Raw genomic sequence first — 21557 nt, forward strand, 5'->3', positions numbered from 1 at the left:
CCTTAGTAGTAGTTGTATAAATAATTTAGAGTACAGGGTCAAGATGGGGGTGAGTGTTAAAGTCCTTTCAACATAGAAACTCTGGTTACTGGTGTCCAAATGATGCTAGGAAGAAATCACAAACAAATAAAAGATTTTTCCACATAGCTCTGAAAGTAAACATGATCAATCTCTTCAAACACAACCCCAATATGACTTTCAATTTTAAATGAAACAAGTACAGTCTTTTACTTTTTTAAAGAATTATTTTAATCCCCCCTTGTGACTTTTTGCAAGCTGTCTGCCCTCTGTGTCCATTCACTGTGCATTCTTCTGTGTCTGTATTTATTTTTTTTATTTTATTTCCCCTCCTCCCTTGCGGCTTGCTTGCTGTCTCTGTGTCCACTCTCTGCATGCTCTTCTGTACTTTTTTGCTTGTCTCCCTTTTTTTGTTGCGTCACCTTGCTGAGTTGATGCTCCATGGTGTCTGTGTGCCACATGGTGCTCCACGACTTGCGGGCGAGCCTGCCTTCACAAGGAGGCCCTGGGATGTGAACCCAGGGCCTCCCATCTGGTAGATAGGAGCCCAACTGATTGAGCCACAGCCGCTTCCCCAGTCTTCTACTTTTAATGTTCATGCCCCTACAACCTCAAAACAAACAAAAAAATTTACACACCCAGACAACATGATTCTGTCACAGATAAACAAGTTTTATAGTGAAAAGAAAATAACTAAGAGAGTGAGAAGTTTGGATTCTAGTTCTCATTCAATTCTCAACCATATAAATGTGAGTGAAAAACCTTAGCACTACAGTACTCCATCTCTAGTCTATAAAATGAGGAAATAATCCTGCCCACCTTGATTATTTCCTGGTGAAGGCTGATTGAAATAAATGAAGGGGAATCACTCTGTACATGCTTCAAAAGCTCTAATGATATTGATGACAGTTCTCAACTCCCCATTAATCTCCACTCAGTAACTCTGCAGATGGACCATATTCCTCCCTGTTCACCTCATATACAACTCTCCAAACAGGTTCTGAGGTTTTCTAGCTGTTGCACATACTTGCAATGTCCTCAGGCTCTTCCATTTAGCCCTTCTGAGTCTCACACTTCCTTCAGAGACTGTATTCCCATGAAACTTTCACCCCTATCAACCACTAATTAAAATCTTTGCTTTCCAGAGTGTTTTTTCACATCGATACTCTCAACTTCAAATAGAACATTAGTTTATGCTTCAATAAACTCCAGTTTTTACAATTTGCAATTCTTGTTGATACCACTAGAGTGTGAATTTCTATGTATAAAGACTGCAGTGTCTACCTCTTTTATAAATCACGTAAGTGCCTGGCTTAGGGCTGGGCATTCAGTTTCTTAAAAGGAATGAAGTATTTATTTTCTGACTTTCTTTTATTCAAAGTATCAACTGAAGGCCACTTAGGCTCTCTAACTCCTGACATCTAATCTGATATCAAGTCCTCTCTGTTTTACCTTGAAAAGAAAGTCTCGGGTCTGCCTACTTCTCTCTGTCTCCCCTCCCACACCCCTTTCTCACCTGGAACACTTCAACAACGTTTTTATTAGTCTCTTCATTTCAGCAACAGCTTTCAACTAATGCACTCTCCATGCACCGTGAGAAGTATCTATTAAAGAAAAAAAATCCAGTTATGCCTGCTTTCTGCTTAGAACCCTTAAATGGGTTTTCACTGTACTTTAACCAAAATCCCAATTCCCAACCATAGCCTCCAGTGCCATGTACACCCTGGCTCCAACCAACCTCTCAATCTTATCAAGCATCACTCTCCCTTCTTTTATTGCCACAAGTCCTCCTTTTCAGTCTTCTCAGAGGCCATTTGTCTCAAGAACTTTGCACATGTTGTTCCCTCTGCCTGGGAAGCTTTCTCCCCAGTTCTTTGCATAATCAGTTCCCTCTCCTCCTCCATGTATGGAAGTATCATGCTTACTCTTTTTCCAATTCCTCTCCTCTTCAGACAGGACTATTGAAGCAATTCCATCATTGTACACTGTTTATTTCCTTTATGTTACTTGTCTAGGTGGGTAATTCTTAGTTATTTCCTGGTTTGCTTTTATATTATTTGTCCTCTCTCTAGACTGTAAGATGCATGAGGACAGGGACCATGTGTGGGTTTTGTTTTGCTTTTTTCATCACTGTGCACTTAGACTATTACACAATTGCCCAGCATATAGAAGGCACCCAAAAAATATTTGTCAAAAGAGAATTTAAGTGAGACCTGAGTTTCTAGTATGTGCCAGGCACTGAAAATGCAAAATAGAGTGATGCCTGGTCTTTACCCCTTAGCTTGGGGTAAATAGAGAAGCAGTGGTGTGCTGGATCCCACTAATCCCAGCTCACGAAAGCTACTATGAGCACTTCTTCCTAAATCCATAATCAGTGACATCAAGTTGATAGATTGGATTTGGCCAAAGTGGGAGTATTTACCCAAGGGAAATTTCCATATGGCAAATGCTATAAATCAAGCCTTCTCTTTTCCCCTTCCTGCTCCCATCCTCCCCCAAGAAACAATTTACAGGCATATTACCCCAGATAGGAGAATGCATAATTATAATTACATGTGGAAAATTTTATGGGAGTATAAAATAGCAAGCAGCTGGATTGGAAAAGATTCTGGGAGGGAAGTAAGGGCTTCATAGAAGAAGTGACATTTAAACAGAAAAAAAAAAAAAGGAAAAGGTATTTCTGAACAAAAGGTAGAGCATGTACAAAGGAAAAAGATATGAGAGTGTAGGGTATGCCAAGGGTTGGCAGTTTGGTGAGTTCTGATCACAGAAATAGGCCTGAGCTGTAACCACCATTAGATCCCACTCCAAATCAAAGAATGAAAGAAATGTTAGGTATTTTCTACTTAATATATGGTTCACATACATTGTGTTTGGTTATTTACCAGACTAGATTACCCAGAATATCCATTTTCCCATTCTTACCAGATTTTAGATAGTTTATTCAATTTAACAGTGAACTTCGATAAGAATTTTGCCCAAGAATTAGAGAGCCTTATTTTAGAAAGAGTTGGTGAAAGAGGTGCAATCTTCTTATATCAAGTTTAAATCCAGATTTCTACAACCAAAGGTTGTACAAAGAGCTAATATCAGTGCATTCCAGAGCCAACACATCCAGGCTATATCTGGGAAGAAATATTAATTCTCTGCTTAAAATGCTTTCAAGAACTATTCAAAATTGCATTATACTTTCCCACTGTAGTTTTTTTTTTAAAGTAAATGTTGACTTCAAGCCTGAGATCAATGCTTTCTTTTGCATGATTAACTAAACAGTCCTATTATCAAGTAGCCAAATAAGTCTCACTTGTATTGTCACTCTGACCATAAGGTAAAGAGAAGTAAAATCAGAAAATTCTCTCAGCATGGGTCATGTTAACACCATAAAAGTGTGAAATAGTGTTCCCAACCCAAAGCAATTGGGTAGTTAGGCCTAGGGAAATCCACTACAATCCATCTGAATGGATCTGCGATGGTTTATGCATCTCTCAGAGACCTTGAAGGCCCTCCCATACTCTGAACTTATCAAGACAAGGTCTCATTCACCAGAGGTTCTGAATGAAGGAGCAGATGAACGACCAAAGGAATGAATTTTAGACCAAAAAAAAGTTTGAGGCCGTAGCAACTCCTTTGTCTTTTTCACTACATTAAGCAGGGGTTAAACACCATCTAAAAAGTAAATTTGTAGGCCTTCCAAGTGAAAAACAAAATCGTTTTTCTAGCCAAAAGAGCTGTCATGTTTGATCATTTTTCTTCCTTTCATAGGTCATCTTACTTTACCCTATTTTGTTCTTTTTCTCTACTCCATTATAATCTGCATGAGAACCTCATTTAGCTAAACAACCTCCACCCAGTGCCTCAGGAGAATGGAGACTGCTTCTGTCTTTTGGGTTTGGTTTTTACTGTAAGTATGTTGTTAAAAACTATATTCTTCCTTCATATCAAAACCCATGCAGTTTCTTTCTAATTTTAGTTTCCCTCTGTGACAGCAACCTGCAATCAAGATTTTGGCAGATAAATATATTATAGGGCTTTACATTTTATGAATGCTACTGCTGAACTTGGATATATAACATGGGAAGTTTCAGAACATTCTTCATACCAACCGTTAATCTCTCCCTTCTCTTTGGCTCCTACCACATCATACCTCTACTTCTACTACTGCATATACCAATTCCAGTGTATTCTGTGCTATATTATTTACTTCAAGAAGGTAAGATTGTATTTATATATTTAATTTATTCTTTCATTCAACAAACATTTATTGAATGCCTGTTGTGGGCCAAGCACTAGGCTTAGAAATATAAAGAGAAATAAAACAGAGTCCCTCTCCTTAATAGCCCAATTTTTTTTTCTATCTCCCATCACATGCACTGTATATATGTTCATTGAATTTAAATTAAATCAATATATATGTCTCATTTTGAAGATGATGAGGGACTTTTGTGTTTCAATGATGCCCTCACCAAACTGCATCACATTCTTATTACCTCTTGAGGGTCTCCAATAGTAAATATTACAAGAGTTGTGTCAGCAAAGATGACAGAAGAAGGGAAGGGAAAAGACCTATCTAGGCATTATTCAAGGTGAAGAAAGAGCCCAGGAGGAAGTAGACAGCATGACCTGGCCATGTCTTTTTAACATTCATGTCTGTGCTAAAGGGCAGCCATCTTATCATTGGATAGCCCTACTTAATACATTTTCAACCTATGAACTTGGAAGAACTCAAAATGCAAAATGGCCTATAGTTAAACTCATAATTTAAACTTTTCACAAAGTTTGTGCAAGTTAGTGCAGTTAGTGCTTCTTTCATGTCTTCATGTGAGGGGCTATAGTCAGATACACCATACACAGAATTATTAATGTCCAGGCAGAGATGAAGAAATAGTCTACGTGGTATCTGATAAAACCACTCTTTCCAATTAATATCGCAACAAGTAATCTATGGATAAGGAGACACAGAGTCCCAGAAAACCTCTAATATGTTTACCCTTACTTTGTTTTATGTTACAGATTAAACCAAGTTTATTTTTTATTAGTTTCTATTCAAGAAGTTTTTTGTACAAAATAATTATTTCCATCATTTACTCAATAATTACTGAGTGTCATTCTGTGCAAGGTTCTTTGCTGGGTGTTACAGATAAAAGACAAATACGATATGTTCTTAAGGAGTCCCCAGTTCAGTGAAGGACAAATAAATGTGCCTATTGGAGACCAGATTTTTAAACCCCCTTCAACTCCTAATCATTCTAGTCATGTGTCCTCCTTACAGCTAAAAGTGAATATTTGCTAACTTGATTGCTTACCTTATGAGGTGAAAAATTTGAAAAATAGGAAGAAAGAAGAGACAAAGGTAGCAGGAAGATGAAGGGATAAAAGGCTGACCTGGTCTATGAAAGAGAGAGAATGAGGTAATGAGATAAAAAGAAAAGTCACATGAACTTAAAACTGGCAAGGGTTTTGAAGGCTGGTGTGCAAGAATGTAAAGGAGAACAAAGCAGAGGAGTGGGTTTTGCTCAGTGATTGAGTGCCTGCTTCCCAGGTATGAGGTCTTGGGTTCAATACCTGATACCTCCTAAAACAAACAAACAAAAAAACTATTCTGCGTGAGGTGGGTAACACCTTAACTGAAGTAGCCTCATCAAAAGATCCTACTTAAAATGGTTTCACACCCACAGAAATAGATGAGATTTAAGAACATGACTTTCTGGGGATACACAGAATTCCAAGCCAACACATTCTTCAAATACTGTCATCCTGGTGAGAGTGTCAAAGTCAGCTCACAGTTTGATTTTCTATTTTGATGAAGATGGATCAGTGGTCATCTCTGGCCCTTGTTTATCTTCTTTCCTCTCTTGCTTGTTTACATGCAGATATTTCAATGTTTCCATTCCACAGCCTGGGGGAGATAGTAGGTCTCAATTGTGAAAAAACAAGCTACCCAGAAATGGAATAGCCTGACAATATTTTGAAACTGAAACTGGGAACAAGCAGCCCCAGCTGCTCGTCAGGGCAGGAACACTGCACAAAAGTTCTTTGGTACATGTTTGTTTGCTCAGGGGCTGGGTCCCTTCCCTCTGCGGTATATTAGAACCCAGCACTCAGGCAGCATAGCGCCTGTCCTCTCCCATGGGAAACAGGGTATGCAGAGCCACCATCCACTGACCCTAACCTGAGCAGTTGGTCTCCCCGGAGGACCAGCCATGAAGGGATCTCTTCCCCTGTTTTTTGGATCTTATGTGCTATGTAAACAATAAAGTGGTCATTTATTGTGCCCAAGCCTGTGTTCCCATAATGAACTGTCAAGCTGTACAATAACTCACTGCATGCTTTCATATGCTGAATTTTATGCACATAATACTTGTCATGCTTCCGGCAGACACACTTTCTTTTTTTTTTCCTTTTGGGAAGTTAAGGGGGCATGTTTTCATGCCTATACATTCCCTGGTGATACAGTATTGTAGGAGGTGAACATTTTAGAACAAAGGCAGGTCTACATGAAATATTATGGCATATACAAGTAATTGAAAAGAGTTCCTCGAGGTTCTAAAGGAGATGAATGAACATGTAAGGGGCCCTTACTATGAGTCTGACACCAGGCTGAGTCCTTAACTTGCATCATTTCATAATCCTGATAACCACCCTCATTATGTACTATTGTAATCTCTACTTTACAAGCTCAGAGGGATTTAATAACTTGCCCATGATCACATAAGTAGCAAGAAGCAGAATCGAGATTCAAATAGTAATTAAATTCCAGAGCAGCCCAGGCCCCTAACTACTTGATAATATTGTTTTCTTATGATGGTTATGCAAGAAGAGCTGAACTTTATCCTCTAGGTCCATGGTTCCCCAACTAGGTGTGTGTCCTGGGCACATGAAGCCAGAAGATACATGTAACCCAGAAGGCAAATGCCTTCTAAATTAATCATAACCAAAGATCTCTAAGGGAAAATTCTACACAAAGATGTAAGTAAAAGAAGAATTTTAAAACATCTTATAAGAAAAAGATTGTGGAATAATATGCAAAATTGTTAAATGGTAAAAGTAAATCGTAAGATTTCAAAAACATTGGCATACTTGTGGTGGTCATTTCAGGCTATACTTCCATTCCTCCAGGTTACTTGCCTTCTCTCTTCTTCACAGCATTCAAAAGAGATTTTTGTGAAATATTGCCATAAGCAGGACAGCCTTGTAGTGTTTTAACAGGGGATCATTATGGTCAGGGTTACATTTTGAAAAGCTTTTTCATAGGTTACAGAAGAATACAAGAGCAAATCTGGTTTTACTGGTGGAAAGGGGGTTTAGGTTATAGAATTCCAAGCTTACTTTTAGACAAAGTAAGTTTGAGGAACCTGGGGAACTTCCAAGTGGTTATGTCTATAAGACAAATATATGGGGTCTGAAACTCAGGAGCATAGTCTTCCCTGAAGGTTTTGTGTTAACTTCTTGTATTATCAGCATTCAAGATAGTATTTTCATCATTCATTCCCCAATCCTGAGGTATCTGGATGAATTCTTCACCTCTAATTGAGAGGGGGCTTAGATCTCATGGGGCAGATGGATGGGACTATCTTACTTGCAGATGCAGAGTATCTTGGTTCCTTGGGATGGCCATTGTCCCTCTTCATCTCCTTGTTAATTGTCCTGGGTGTGTCCAATGGACTGGAGAGTAGGTGTTGCAACTCTATTGAGATTCACAGTCCAGCTGGCACATGGACGGACCAAAGATTTAAGTCTATTGGACATACGCCTATCAACTCTAATTCTAACTGTAGGTTCAAATAGAAGCAGCAGAAGAGCCATGTGTAGGGAAACCACAGTTGAGTCCAGCTCTCTCACACAGGAGCATAAATTCCCAAGTATGGCCCACTGGCAAGGCACCAACATCCTGAGATGTCTGGATTTCTTCAGAGACCTCAGGAGCCCTGCTATTTAGGGCAATATTTACTTTGGCAGACAATGAGATCCTGCTGAGACGTGCATAAGTGTAAGCTCTAGAATGACCTCCTGACTCATTTTCAAGATCTTAGCCATATAAACTCATTTGTCTTTACCCTTTCCCCCTTTTGGTCAAGGTATTTTCCCAGTTGCATTGCTAGTTGGTGCTTTATAGTAATCCCTTGGTGACAGGGAGGAGTCATGAGCCACATGGGGGAAGGTAATGCATTTATATGCTGAGTTCAGCTTAGAAAGAGGTCACATTTGAGCAACAAGGTGGCTCTCAGGAGGTAACTCTTAGGCACCCTATATTACTAGGCTAAGTTTCTGTTTCAAAAGTAAAGGTTCATAAGTACAGTTTTTAATATCAAGGGCCTGCCAATGGTCCATCCTCCTTCACTTGTCACTAACCCTGTACCTGGGGGATTCTTGTTATCCCTGTAGAAAATGTGGCAGAGCTCCCCAGGATGGGAATTTGATATTCTTTTGGTTATTGTGTGTCTCTCCACCAACCATGACAATGCCCCATGAACACTTGAACACATTTATATGCCTTGTACATATACCCAGGTAAAATTCTTCCCATGCATACCCTATCACTGACACCCCACAGGAATGATCCTCCCCTGCAACAGCTATAAACCTCATGTGATCCAAAGCTTCTTCAAAAATGAAGCCAACAAAATAACCAAATACAATTAATAGAAAATGAAATAATATGATAGTTTTAAAAATAACAAATAAAGTAGGAATTTTTTTTTAAAATTTGGAGTAAAAATAATTTTAAAAACATAGAACAAAAAGTTTTGACATGTCTTTCATCACTGTAAATCTGTTGTCTTGTATGTACAGTGACATTTTCTTCTGTTTATTCCCCCAATGTCTTATTTTTTTCATTTTGTCTTCCAAGAAGCTTTAGGTTACAGAAAAGTCATGTACAGAATATGGGGGATTCCCTTATAGTCAACATCCTTCCCCTTTTCCCCTTTCCCCTATTAATAACATCTTACATGTGGATGGTATATTTGCTACAATTGATGTACAAATATTGAAACATTGTTGCCAACCATGGTCAATGATTTACATTATGGTTTACACTTTGGACCACACACTTTTATAAATTTTTGATGAAATTTAACATGGCCTGTATCCATCATAGCAAGATCATGTAGAACACTTCCATCACCCCAAAAATGCCCCATGTTCCATCTATTCTATTCCTCCCTCCCCCTCCCCTCTCAGCCCATGGCAACTCTCAACCTTCACTCCTTGAAGAACAAGATTCACAGTTACTTGCAACAATATTGAGAACTTGACATACTGTCCTGTCCTCCCCTCTTAGGCACTGCCTATGTTCTTGAAAGATTCCTGCCCTTCTATTTGAGATCATAGCAGGACTCCCCAGGATGGGAGTCCAACACCTTTCCATTCATTATGTGGGTCTCTACCCACTGATACTATACACTATGACAAGATGAACATTCGCACACTCCCTAGAAGCCTGCCCCAGGTATGCTCTTGCTGTGAACCAGCTCAGCGATAGGTTGGCTCAAAGGGAAGGCAATGCAGAACTTTACAAAGTAAAGGACAGAGAGAAAGACACAGAGAGGAGATAAAGATGGGACCAGGGGACTCACAGTTTCTGGAACTGAGAGCCTCTACCTTAGTTTCCACCTCATATTTATTGGAAACTACCAAGCAGCTGTTTGCTCTTTGAACTGCAACATCACCTATAATAATAAGGAACAAGTGCAACATCTATAATAGAACAGGTGTGACATTTAACTATTTTTCCCACATGCCCTGTCACTCACGCCCCCCATATCCAACACCCTAAATGAGTAACCCTCCCTTGCCATGTTTGCCAAAAGAATATTTCCAACATTGCAGTTTCAAACACATAATATTCTACTATAGACTTACTGTGGTTCTAGCAATGGGAGAACATTTATCATCAAAGTGGTCACTGCAAGTTCTGAGGGGAGAGGAAAAACATGTAATATTGGGGCATTTTTGGGGCCTGGGAATTGTTCTGAATGACATTGCAATGACAGATACAAGCCATTATGTATTTTGTCATAACTTACAAAATTGTGCAGAAGAGAGTATAAACTACAATGTAAACTAAAATCCAAGCTCATAGCTTAGTGGCAATGCTCCAAAATGTGTTCATCAATTGTAACAAATGTACCACACTAATGAAAGAGGTTGTTAATGTGGGAAAATGTGGGAAGGGTATATGGGAATCACCTATATACATATATATATATATATATATATATATATATATATACACACACACACACACACATACATTTTATATATATATTTTAAATCTTTCATTTGGTATGTTTTCCCCAATCTACCTAATATTATTATTATTATATCATTTATACACAAACTTACATAAACAATAACTGTATAGAAAAGTTATGAACTTACAGAGTAAACATACATCATACAGGGGTCCTATTCACCAACCCACCACCAACACCTTGAACTTTTGAACATTTGTTATAAATTATGAAAGAATATTGTCAAAATCTTACTACTAACTATAGTCCTTATCTTACATTTGGTATATTCTTCCCCCAATGCACCCCATTATTTTTAAATATATTTTTATGACAGAAGCTGTAAACTTACAATACAATCAGGAACATGTCCAGAATTCCCATACAACAACCCTCTATCAACACAGAACACCGTGGAACACTTGTTACAGATTATGAGATAATATCATCAGACTATTACCAGGTCTATAGCATATATTTGGTACACTTTTTCCAGCACAGTACATGTTTGGCATAGATACATTATTACTGTTAATCACAGTCCATAGGTCTCTCCAGTTGTATTTTTTCCATGCTTCTCCACATTCTCACCACCCAGCAATACTGATGTACATCTGCTCTAACTCACAAAGGACTCTCTTTCATCTGTACCATCAACCACAATTCTCACCCACCTCTGGGTTTACTGTGCTATTGAGTCCCTACATTATTCTTTAGCTTTCTTTCAATTGGCATTTACTAGACTACCCTTTTCAGCCACAGTCCCATTTATAAACCAGCTATTACTCACTATAATGTGTTACCAACAACTCTATAGATTTCCACACTTTTACAGTAAAGCTAATCAAAACTTCTATATATATTAAACATCAGTAGTCCATCTCATTCCTCCTCTTATCTCCTTTAGGAATTCACCATCTACCACCAGGTCTTGAAGATATTTTCCCACATTTTTTTTCTAGAAGCTTCATGGCTCTTGCTTTTATACTTAGGTTTTTGTTCCATGTTGAGTTGTTTTCTATCTGGTTGTGTCATCATCTTTTCAGTGCATCACTTTGCCATGTGGGGGCCTTGCACCTCCTTGTGCCACATGGGGACCTGCACCTCACAGCACAGGTCTTGGACACCTTTTTACTTTTCTTTTCTTTTTTTTTTTTTTTACCAGGAGGTCCCTGGGATCAAAACCAGGTCCTCCAGATGGTAAACAGGAGCTCCATTGCTTGAGCCAAAGCTGCTTCCCTGAGTTAATTTTTGTATAAGGTATGAGATAGGGGTCCTCTTTCCTTCTTTTGGTGACAGATGTCCAGTTCTCCTACCACCATTTGTTAAATAGACTGTTCTGCCCGAGCTGGGTGAGTTTGACAGGCTTGCCAAAAATCTCTTGACCATAGGTGTGAGAGTCTGTTTCTGAACCATCAATTCAGTTCCATTGGTCTATGTGTCTATCTTTATGCCAGTACCATGCTGTTTTTACCACTGTAGCTAGAAAATATGATTTAAAGCCTGGAAGTGAGAGTCCTCCAACTTTACTTTTCCTTTTTAAGGTGTTTCTGGTTATTCAGGACCTCTTATCCTTCTAAATAAATTTAATAATCATGTTTTCCATTTATTTTTAAAATGCTGGTCAAATTTTTATCAGGATTGTATTGAATGTGTATATCAATTTGAGTAGAATTAACATCTTAATGATACTTAGTTATCCAATCCATGAACATGGAGTGTTCTTCCAATTATTTAGGATTTTTTTTATTTCACTAACAATGAGTTGTAATTTTCTGAGTACAAGTGCTTTATATTGTTGGTTAAATTTATTCTTAAATATTTGGGTTTTATCTGTCATATTTTCTTTTCACCTCTCCTTTGACACTTTTAGTTACTTTTACTGGTATAACCTTCATTTCTAGACTCTCTTCCAAGCTTCCCTATCCTGTCTTTTCTTTTCACACTCCAGGATACCTTTTAGTATTTACTGCAAAGACAGTCTCTTGGTTACAAACTCTCTATTTCTGTTTATCTGTGAATATTCTAAACTTGTCCTCATTTTTTAAAAAGATTTTATTTTTCATTTATCCTCCTTCTCTTCCCCCATTGTCTGCTCTCTATGTCCACTCACTGTGTGTTCTTCTGTGTCCGCTTGTATTCTCATTAGGTGGGAACTGATCCTGGGAACTTCTGGAGTGGGAGAGAGGCGATTATTCTCTTGTGCCACTTCAGGTCCCCTGTTCTGCTATGTCTTCTTATTTTCTCTCCTCTCTGTCTCTTGTTGCATCATCTTGCTGCACCAGCTCTCAGCTTCAGCTGGTAATCCTGTGCGGGGTGTCTTCCCTGTGCAGGGTGACATTCCCACACAGGCAGCACTCCTGTGCAGGGCTGCATTCCTGAGTAGGCTGGCACTCCATGTGTGCCAGCATGCTGTGTAGGCCAGCTTGCCCTCACCAGGAGGCCCTGGAGATCGAACACTGGACCTCCTGTATGGTAAACAGGAGCCTAATTGGTTGAGCCACATCCATTTCCCTTGCTCTCATTTTTGAAAGACAATATTGCCAGATATAAACTTCTTAGCTGGAAGTTTTTCTCTTGCAATATCTTAAATATAACATACCACTGTCTTCTTGCCTCCATGGTTTCTGATGAGAAATCAACACTTAATCTTACTGGGTATCCCTTATATGTTATGCATTGCTTTTCTCTTGCTGCTTTCAGAATTCTCTTTTTGTCTTTGGCATTTGACATTCTAATTAATATCTATTTGGATTTATTTGAATGGGAGTATGTTGTGCTTTTTGGACATGGATATCCATGTCCTTCAATAGGGTTGGGAAATTTTCTAACTTTATTTCTTCAAATATTCCTTCTGTGCATTTTCCCTACTCTTCTCCTTCTGGAACACCTATGACATGTATGTTTGAATGTCTCTTGCTGTCATTTAGTTCTCTGAGACCTTGTTCAATTTTTCCATTCTTTTTTTCATGTGTTTAGAGGCCATTTCTTCAAGCCCACCAATCCTTTTTACTGCCTCCTCAGATTATTTCATTCATTATAGCTTTCATTCCCATAAGATCTGCTATTTTTCTATGTATGCTTTCAAATTCTTCTTTGTGTTCATCCAGTGTCTTCTTAGAGTCCTTAATCTCTTTAGCCATCTCATTGAATTTATTAAGGAGATTTGTTTGAACATCTATGATTAGCTGTCTCAACTCCTTTATGTCATGTGGAGACTTATCTTGTTCTTTTAACAGGACTACATCTTCCTGTTTCTTGGTGAGGATTGTAATATTTTGTTGGTGTGTTGGCATCTGGTTTACTAGATGTATTTATTCTGGGTGCAGTTTCCCTCTTGTTTAGAGATTTCTTGCCCTTTCTCCCATGTTGGTTGTGTAGTAGGAGGCAAGGATGTATTTATTGCTGTAACCTGCAGAGGTTTAAGCTGCCCTCATTGCCCCAGGAACCAATGAAGCATCTCTTAATTTTCTCCTTTGCCAGGGGTAGGGGCAGAGCCACAGCCATGTGTGCAGGCCGAGACTGTAGTTGCCCAGAAGTTTCATGCTCCTTTCTCCCCTGCCTGGGGGGTGGGGAGTGGGGAAATGGAACTGCAGGTGTGGGCAGCAATCTATGTCATACAGGTTCAAAATGACTGCAGTTGCCTTGGTAGACTACTGACTATCCAGTCAGTGCCAGCTAAACATACTTGCTGTTACCCAAAAAGACTGGTGCAGGCACCTCCCTGCTAGAGGTGGGGCTGAAGCCTAGGCTAGGCTATAGGCTTATCAGGTGAAAGAAGCTGGTTTCTACCATCACCGTGATTTTCAGTCAGCCCAGCTTCCTCTCATGCTAGGGCAGAGTCAAAATGTCAGCTACTGGCCTCTTTCCAAATTTTACAGGCTCAAACTTTAGCTGTTCTTAGGGTTATACTTTAGACAGCTGAATTTACTGATCTTTAGTTGGTGGCCAATTTTCTCTTCCTCCCATTTTGGGGCAATGGAGCTTCCATTTCCAGCCACAGAATGGCTCCTGAGGTGGCTTGCACTGCCAGGGTAGAATGACCACTGACCTCCATGGCATGACTTGTATTTTCCCAGAGAGGCTGGCACAGGTGCCCACAGCTTCCTCCCTGCTGGAGGTGGGACTGGGGCTTATGCTAGAGCTGTAATCTGACCTGGATGGAAAGAAGCCAGTCTCTACCTGCACTGTTATTTTTCAGTCCACCCCACTTCCCCTTGTGCTAGGGACTAAGTTAAAATGGCAGTTACAGTCCTTGTTCTGATTTGGAAATATTCAAAGTAGTTGTTCTTAAGATTATACTTTAGCCTGATGAATTTACTAATCAGTAGCTGAACTTGGTGCCCAACATCTCTTCCTCTCCCAATTTTTGGGAAGCAGAACTTCCAATTCCAGCTGCAGAATAGTTTCTAAGTTGGCTTATGCCTCCACTGGAGGATGGGCATCAGCCTCTGTGGCATGGAGTGCTCTACTTACAAATCTTCTCTGCAGATGAACAGTCTCCTCCTTCTCTTTCAAAGATTTTGCAGGATGCTCTTCCGGTCTCCTGGAGCCCCCAAACAGATGCTTTAGATAGCTCTGGGTGATTACAAACTGCCCTGTAGCATGAGCTGATTCTAGGAACACCTTACTGTGCCACCATCTTGCTGGTTGTAGTCATCCCTTATATTTTTTATGTAACATTAATGTAATTTAAGTATCTTTTTTTTAAAGTATATTTTTAAAAAGATGGTATTTTCTTCTAGTTTATAGAATAGTGTTTGATTCAGAGTAGGCATTCTATAAATATTTATTAAATGAATGAAGTAGAAAAAGAAGACACGTACTAATAATGTTTTTCATCAGAGAATCTGTTAATGTTTAGCTAAAAAATGTTCATAATTAAAGAACATTTTTGCTTTTTTTATGCTCATATTAAATTCAAAAATATTTTATAGGGTACATAGGGTAAAGTTTATGCCTCTAAGAAAATCACTTCTTTCAAGAGCAGAAAAGTTTCCATGTAATTCTACAGCATTAAAAATAAAAAAGTTTAGTTTTAAAAATGCATTCCAACTATTGGTATTTCTATAACATAGAGATGTTACTAATGCTAAATATTCATTAAGAGCTTTGAAATAAATCCTTCTCTCACAGGACAGGTACTATTTACTAATATGTGATAGCATTCTTTGCTGATGCTGCCATGTATTTCTGTCAAAGTTTGGCCTTTCTAAAACAACAATCATAGATATATATATTTGTATTCAGACACACATACACACATATTTTTTCTAAATAGTAATTGTGCAGCACAAAAAATCACTTGAGTGTTTATTTTGCCTCTAAAATTTCCCTCAGTGACTTCATTACTTTTTCTGTCCTTTTTTTTGACTCTATAGCCACATTTCCTAAGAGACTTTACTTCTGAATTTCCTATTTGTAGCTTTATAGATTGCTGGGAGCCTTTTGTTACTAAGATTGGGTTCCAACTTTATGACTCACTTTCTAGAAATCAATTTTATCAACCCAGAGTCCATTTGATTTTACTAGCCATAATAATTTTTATTAGCTTGGGTTTTTAAAATATATATATATGTTTTTAAAAGATATTTATATTACATGAAGGTTACATAAAAAATAAAGGGGATTCCTTTATGCCCTGTACCATATAGCTTGGGTTTTACATTGAATTTCATATTTATATTCAAATTCAGTTTTATATTATATGCTTTTTAAAAATGTTATTTTAATTGTGAAATTTTATTTTGTAGTAAACTTATCAGAAAAGGATACAAGTCAATATAATGTTACTGAACACTGTTATTATATGTTAAATCTTAGAATATTTAGACTGCATTTGCTTCCATAACAATCATTAAGTAGCTATGAGTGGTTGGCCTATTGCGATTGCCGTTTGAGGCAACCAAATGAGATAGGTAGATTAAGACAGTGTTCTGTGACTTCCCTCTCCTGACCTTATCTCCTAATTGTCCTCTCTTTTCCAATACTTTCGCTATGCTTCCTGGAGCCTTCAATCCCTAATCTTGCCAGTGAACACCCTCTACCTTCTTGCCTTAATTAAAACGTCACACTACCCAAGGATAGTGCTTCTACAGAAGTCTCTTCAAATGGAAATGTTACTTTCTGTACCCTTGGTTTCTCAGGTTGAGGAAACAGATTTCAGGTCTTCCTCATTCAGTGGGGCAATGGTTTTCAACTCCAACCAGTTTCACAGTGCTTCCTGGTAATCCTTCCATACGATATTAGTCAAATCTCATTCCCATTCTCCATAATGGATTTCAAGCTTTCTGTGCTTTCCTAAAATCTCCTATCCTACCACATCACCCCTGTCACTCTTAGCAGATATCTTTACCTCCGGCTTCATACAGAAAACTGAAGCTAGCCATAAAGAAGTCCTCGAGCTTCCCACCAAAAGCCGATACATTTATCTGTATTTGTCCCTGTCCTTTTCAACTTCTCTGCTGCCTCAATAGAGGAGAATGCCCTTCTGCCATTTAAGGCTAATGCTTCCAACTCTACTGAGGATCCCAGTCTTCTTGCATTCTCATGAAATTGTTCACTCCTTTATTTCTTCTCTCTTGTATCTTTAATCTTTTCTTTTCAACTGGTTCCTTCCCATCAACAATCAAATATACTCAGGACTTTCACAGTTATTTTTTTTTTATTTTATTTTTTTATTTACTTTGTAATAATATTACATTAAAAATATATATATATGAGGTCCCATTGAACCCTACCTGCCCCACCCCACCTCTCCCCCCACTCAGCAACACTCCCTCCCATCATCATGACACAGCCATTGCATTTGGCAAGTATATCTCTGGGCACCCCCGCACCCCATGGTCAACGGTTCACACCATGGCCCACACTCTCCCCCATTCCATCCAGTGGGCCCTGTGAGGATTTACAATGTCCGGTGATTGCCCCTGAAGCACCATCCAGGGCAGCTCCATGTCCCAAAGATGCCTCCACCTGTTATTTTTTTCATCCTTGACTTCATGTTGCTCTACAGGTTAATCAAATACTGGAAGATTCCTTCTAGCCTTTCTCCACTCCATATTTGTATGGGGAACTATGGTTTCCAACTACAGTGTTGATAACACTTAATCATTTGCTTTATCTCACAATGCATACAATTTGTTTTAGATTACTATAATCTCATTACTAACAACAAACCTACAATGTGAAGTTCAATATTTATTTGCAATACTTTTTGTCCTCAGTATATATATAATTTAATGTGTATTGTCAAAATACTTTGTTCACATGTTACATGAATCAATTATTTTTATGTGTATGCCTTGCCATCACTTTGAAAAGACACATTTTTAAGGTTTATTTCATTTTTAAATAGTATTTTATTTTTTGTATATGTATAATAGTTTACATGATTCAAAAATAATATGTATGTAAATTCAGAGAAGTCTCATTCCCACTTCTTTTCATGCATTCCATTCCTGCCCACCCCCACTGGTAACCATTTTCATTAGGTTCTGGGTCATCTCTCTTGCATTTCTTTTTTTGAAAGCTACATATTTATATTCTTTGTCCACAGTCATTTCCTCATGAATTCTCCCACACACGGTATACTCTTTGTACTTTGCCTTTTCACAATACAACCTGGATCAATACAGTGATACTACTTTATGTTATATTCACTGCATATATTCTGCTATATTTACTCTAATTCTTTCTCTACATGATTTTATTTGCTCTTTTTTCTTCTGACTTCTTTTGATTTTTATGAAGGTTTTTCTTTTCTTCTAGTGGTTACCCTTTTTTCTAATATCTGCTGTAATATTTCAGTCCACTTTTCCCTGTCTAAGCCTTTTACTATTTGGCTTGCCAGTTCTAAACCATATGAGTTGACTCCACTTATTTCCTATACAGCAATCAATGAATTTATCCTACTCTCCACTTTTTTGCTCCATTCTCCTTCAATTTGAGGGGGGCTGGGTACTTTGACTTTTTGTCAAAATATATAATATTTACCTACTCATCGTCAATTCTTTGTTTTAATCTTAGATCAACATTGAAATATATTCAATGCTCACCATCAGTCTATTTGTTAAGCTTTTCACACTCTTTATTTGTTAAAGCTCATGCTCTAGTTATATTTGTGAGTACAATATTCCCTGAAGGCTCACATTTTCAAAACTGTTTTTGTATATAGCCTTGCTACTTGAAGGACAACTTGTCTAGATATAAAATCCTTGACTCAAACTTTCTGTTCTTGCTTTTTAAAAATATTTGTGCCATAGTAATAATGATAAAAAAGAAAAAAAATGGAAAAAATATATATATACACACACATTTGTGCCAAAGTTGTTTTGCTTCAAGTTCTTGATGTCAAGTACTCAAAATCCAAACTGATCGCTTGCCTTTGTAAATTATTTGGGCTTTTTTAAATTGAGGGTCAGATATTTCATTTTCTTTATCACTAAAGTCTAAAGGTTTTATTGGTATATGTCTCTGAGTTGGTTGTTTCAGGTCACTTTTACCAGATGGAGTCCCACGGGTAGCTAAAGGTTTCTTAATTTTTGTGAAGTTTCTTGAATTCTACTGTTAAATAATATTTCTGTTCCATTGTTTTGTTTTCCTTATTCAAGGACTCCAATTATATGTATGTGAGATCATCTTTGCCTATCTTCTATTAACTATCACATTATCTGATTTTTCAATCTCTATTTTATTTTCATTCTCTTGACTATTATAATTCCTCCCCTCAATGCCCCTTAATTTTTTCCATTGATTCTGTTTTCTGTTGATTACTTTAGTCTTCATATTTGATATGATTTTATCTTTTCTTCCTATTTCTTTTAGAGTTTGCTTAATTCTCATATTACCTATTCTTTTTTTCCTTTTCTGGGTTTTTGAGTTTCTTATTAAGGCATTATTTTTCATAGGTGCAAATGATATTTATGACATTAATGATAGTTAATTCAGTTTTTCTATTCTTTATAGTTTTTTTGGAAAAATTTTCATAAACAGAAATGTCTTAATTCTCAGTTTTTGTCTTCTTACAGTGCTTTTATGATTCATGTCATCTATTTTTTATTTTAAGTATCTTGCATTTTACTGGCTTAGCAATAAGAAATTATTCTATGTAAACATAGAATATAATTACTAGTGGTGACTTACTAGTTTTCTTAGTTCAACGTCACCCTCTTCTGTTGGTAAAATGAAATGCAATTTCTTTAATAAATGGCACCATTTATAGAGTGAAGTGTGTTTTAATTTAGTAATTATCTTTTTTTTTCCTTTTGGATCTTTAATTTCCACTGTGTTTTCCTTTATTTTCTTTATCACCAAGCTCTTTCTGATCACCATAAGTAGCATCCAACCAAGATTTCCACCTTAGGCCTTGTACACTTTCAAGTCACTTTCTTTTGTTTACCAGGAGCCAGTATTCAGATCCACAAGATGATATCTTCGTTTTTTTCCCTGTATTCTATCACCATTAGGCCACTACTGTCTTTTCCTCTTCTCCATTGACTCTCTACTATGGTGTATGCTCCAGAGTTGCCCACGCTGGTGTAATATTCTCCTTATTCTATGTAAATGAAGTTTATTGTAATCTTCATCTCCTAATCATGCTGTGGACATTGCATACCCACTCAACAGATACCCCCCACTTAACATGTACAAAACTTTTGCCATTCTCCCCAGCCCATACCTGCTCCTCCTCTATGTTCCTCATCTTAGTGAATGGTGCCACATTGCCCTCTCCAACATGCCCTATCATAGTCATGTACGCCAGAAAGTTTCTTACCACACATGGACCTAGTCAATCACTAAGTCCTACCTACTAAATATCTCAAGATAGCCTTCTACCCCTTTCCAAATTCTTTCATTTAAAACAGCATAGGTTCTTGACTAGAGTCCTACAACAGCCTCCTAACCATAATTTCTGCTTCCACTTTTGCTTTTCCACTCCATTCTCCACTGCATAATCTAAATAGATACATTAAAAATTTAATTATGTCACTCCTTTCAATATGCTACATTGCCTTCAAGATATGGCCTAACTTCATTAGGATGGTCAAAAATGACTATACATTATCTGGCAACTTCTTGTTTCCATAGACTTCTCTTTCATCCATTTCTACCTTCACTTCCCCCCTCCTGCTATGAAACACATAGAAAAAGAGACGCTGTGACAGATTGTAGTCTCCACAAATGGCCAAAGAAATATTTCCAGTCCCAGGCACTCTTCCAGAAGCATGCGATTCCCCATCAAGTTTCATTCACCTCCCCTTGAATATGGTCCAGCCTTAGTGACTCATGTCTGATTAATGCATTGTTGAGGAAGGGATGCTGTATGACTTCCAATACTGTGTCATAAAGTCAGTACTCTTCTCTCTTACTCTTTCTCTCTGAGAACCCATGCCTTAGGAGTCCTGCATGACCATGTAAGATGTTCAGCTACCCTGACATGATAAACCATGTAGAGAGTGAGATGCCCTGACAGTCTAAGCCTTAGCAATTTGAGTCTTCCCAACTCTGTCCCACCCCACTTTCAGATGATTCAAACTCCAAGACTTTGAGCCAATGCTATGACAAATGGTGCAGATATAAATATTCCCCAATCAAACCTTACCCAGACTTCAGATTGATGAATAAAATGAATGTTGTTATTAAGGATTGAAATTTAAGCCACTAAATTGTGGGGTAATTTGTTACACAGCAATGAGAACTAGAACAAGCACTCACACATAACCTACCTGTATTAAACTATTTTGAATTCTCAGGTGTTTCTCAGACTCTCTTGCCCCACCTGAACATTCCCACTTGTTCCTCTATCCTTTGTCACTTCAACTATGAAGTGCCTTATTTTTCTTTCAGAATTTCAGTATAGAAATTGCTTTTGAAGCTTTTCTTAATTATACCAAGAGTGTTGGATACTGCCATGTGCTCCCATAACCCCTGTATTTATCTCAAACATTAATTTTAATGCTTGCTTGCATTTATTCTTTATTAATCTATTTGGCCCACGGAGTCTGGGGCATCATTGTATCTCTAGAATATAGCACATTGTCTGAGATGCAAATTATTGTTGAGCAAATAAAGGAAAATAAATTGGATGAGAAATTGACTTAATGAACCAAAATCATGCTTGTTTCAATACCAGCATGAAAACTATTGCATAAAACTAACAATAACTGATGTAATCAAAGGAATCCCTATACAAGTCAATTGCTATGCAGCAAAAAGTAATAACTGATACCGTTCATTGAACACCTACTACATGTCAATTGCTCTGCAAACACTTTATATGCCCTATATCATTTATTTTTTAGGTAG

General features: G+C 37.7%; 1 long non-coding RNA gene across 2 annotated transcripts in view; it reads right to left on the bottom strand.

Annotated features, from left to right (window-relative positions):
• Positions 1-259: 259 nt before the first annotated feature.
• LOC139439958 (uncharacterized) overlaps positions 260-21557 on the bottom strand; it is a 73616-nt gene continuing 52318 nt past the window's right edge. Inside the window, exons 2-3 of one of the 2 annotated variants that reach the window (XR_011650019.1) lie at positions 1535-1622; positions 260-621 (exon numbers count right to left, since the gene is read on the bottom strand). This is a non-coding gene — a long non-coding RNA (uncharacterized lncRNA). Of the gene's footprint in view, positions 629-1534; positions 1623-21557 lie in introns of both variants that reach the window. The other variant, XR_011650020.1, reaches the window with a different exon arrangement.

Source organism: Dasypus novemcinctus, chromosome 11 (genome assembly GCF_030445035.2).
Source record: "Dasypus novemcinctus isolate mDasNov1 chromosome 11, mDasNov1.1.hap2, whole genome shotgun sequence".
NCBI classification, from domain to species: domain Eukaryota; kingdom Metazoa; phylum Chordata; class Mammalia; order Cingulata; family Dasypodidae; genus Dasypus; species Dasypus novemcinctus.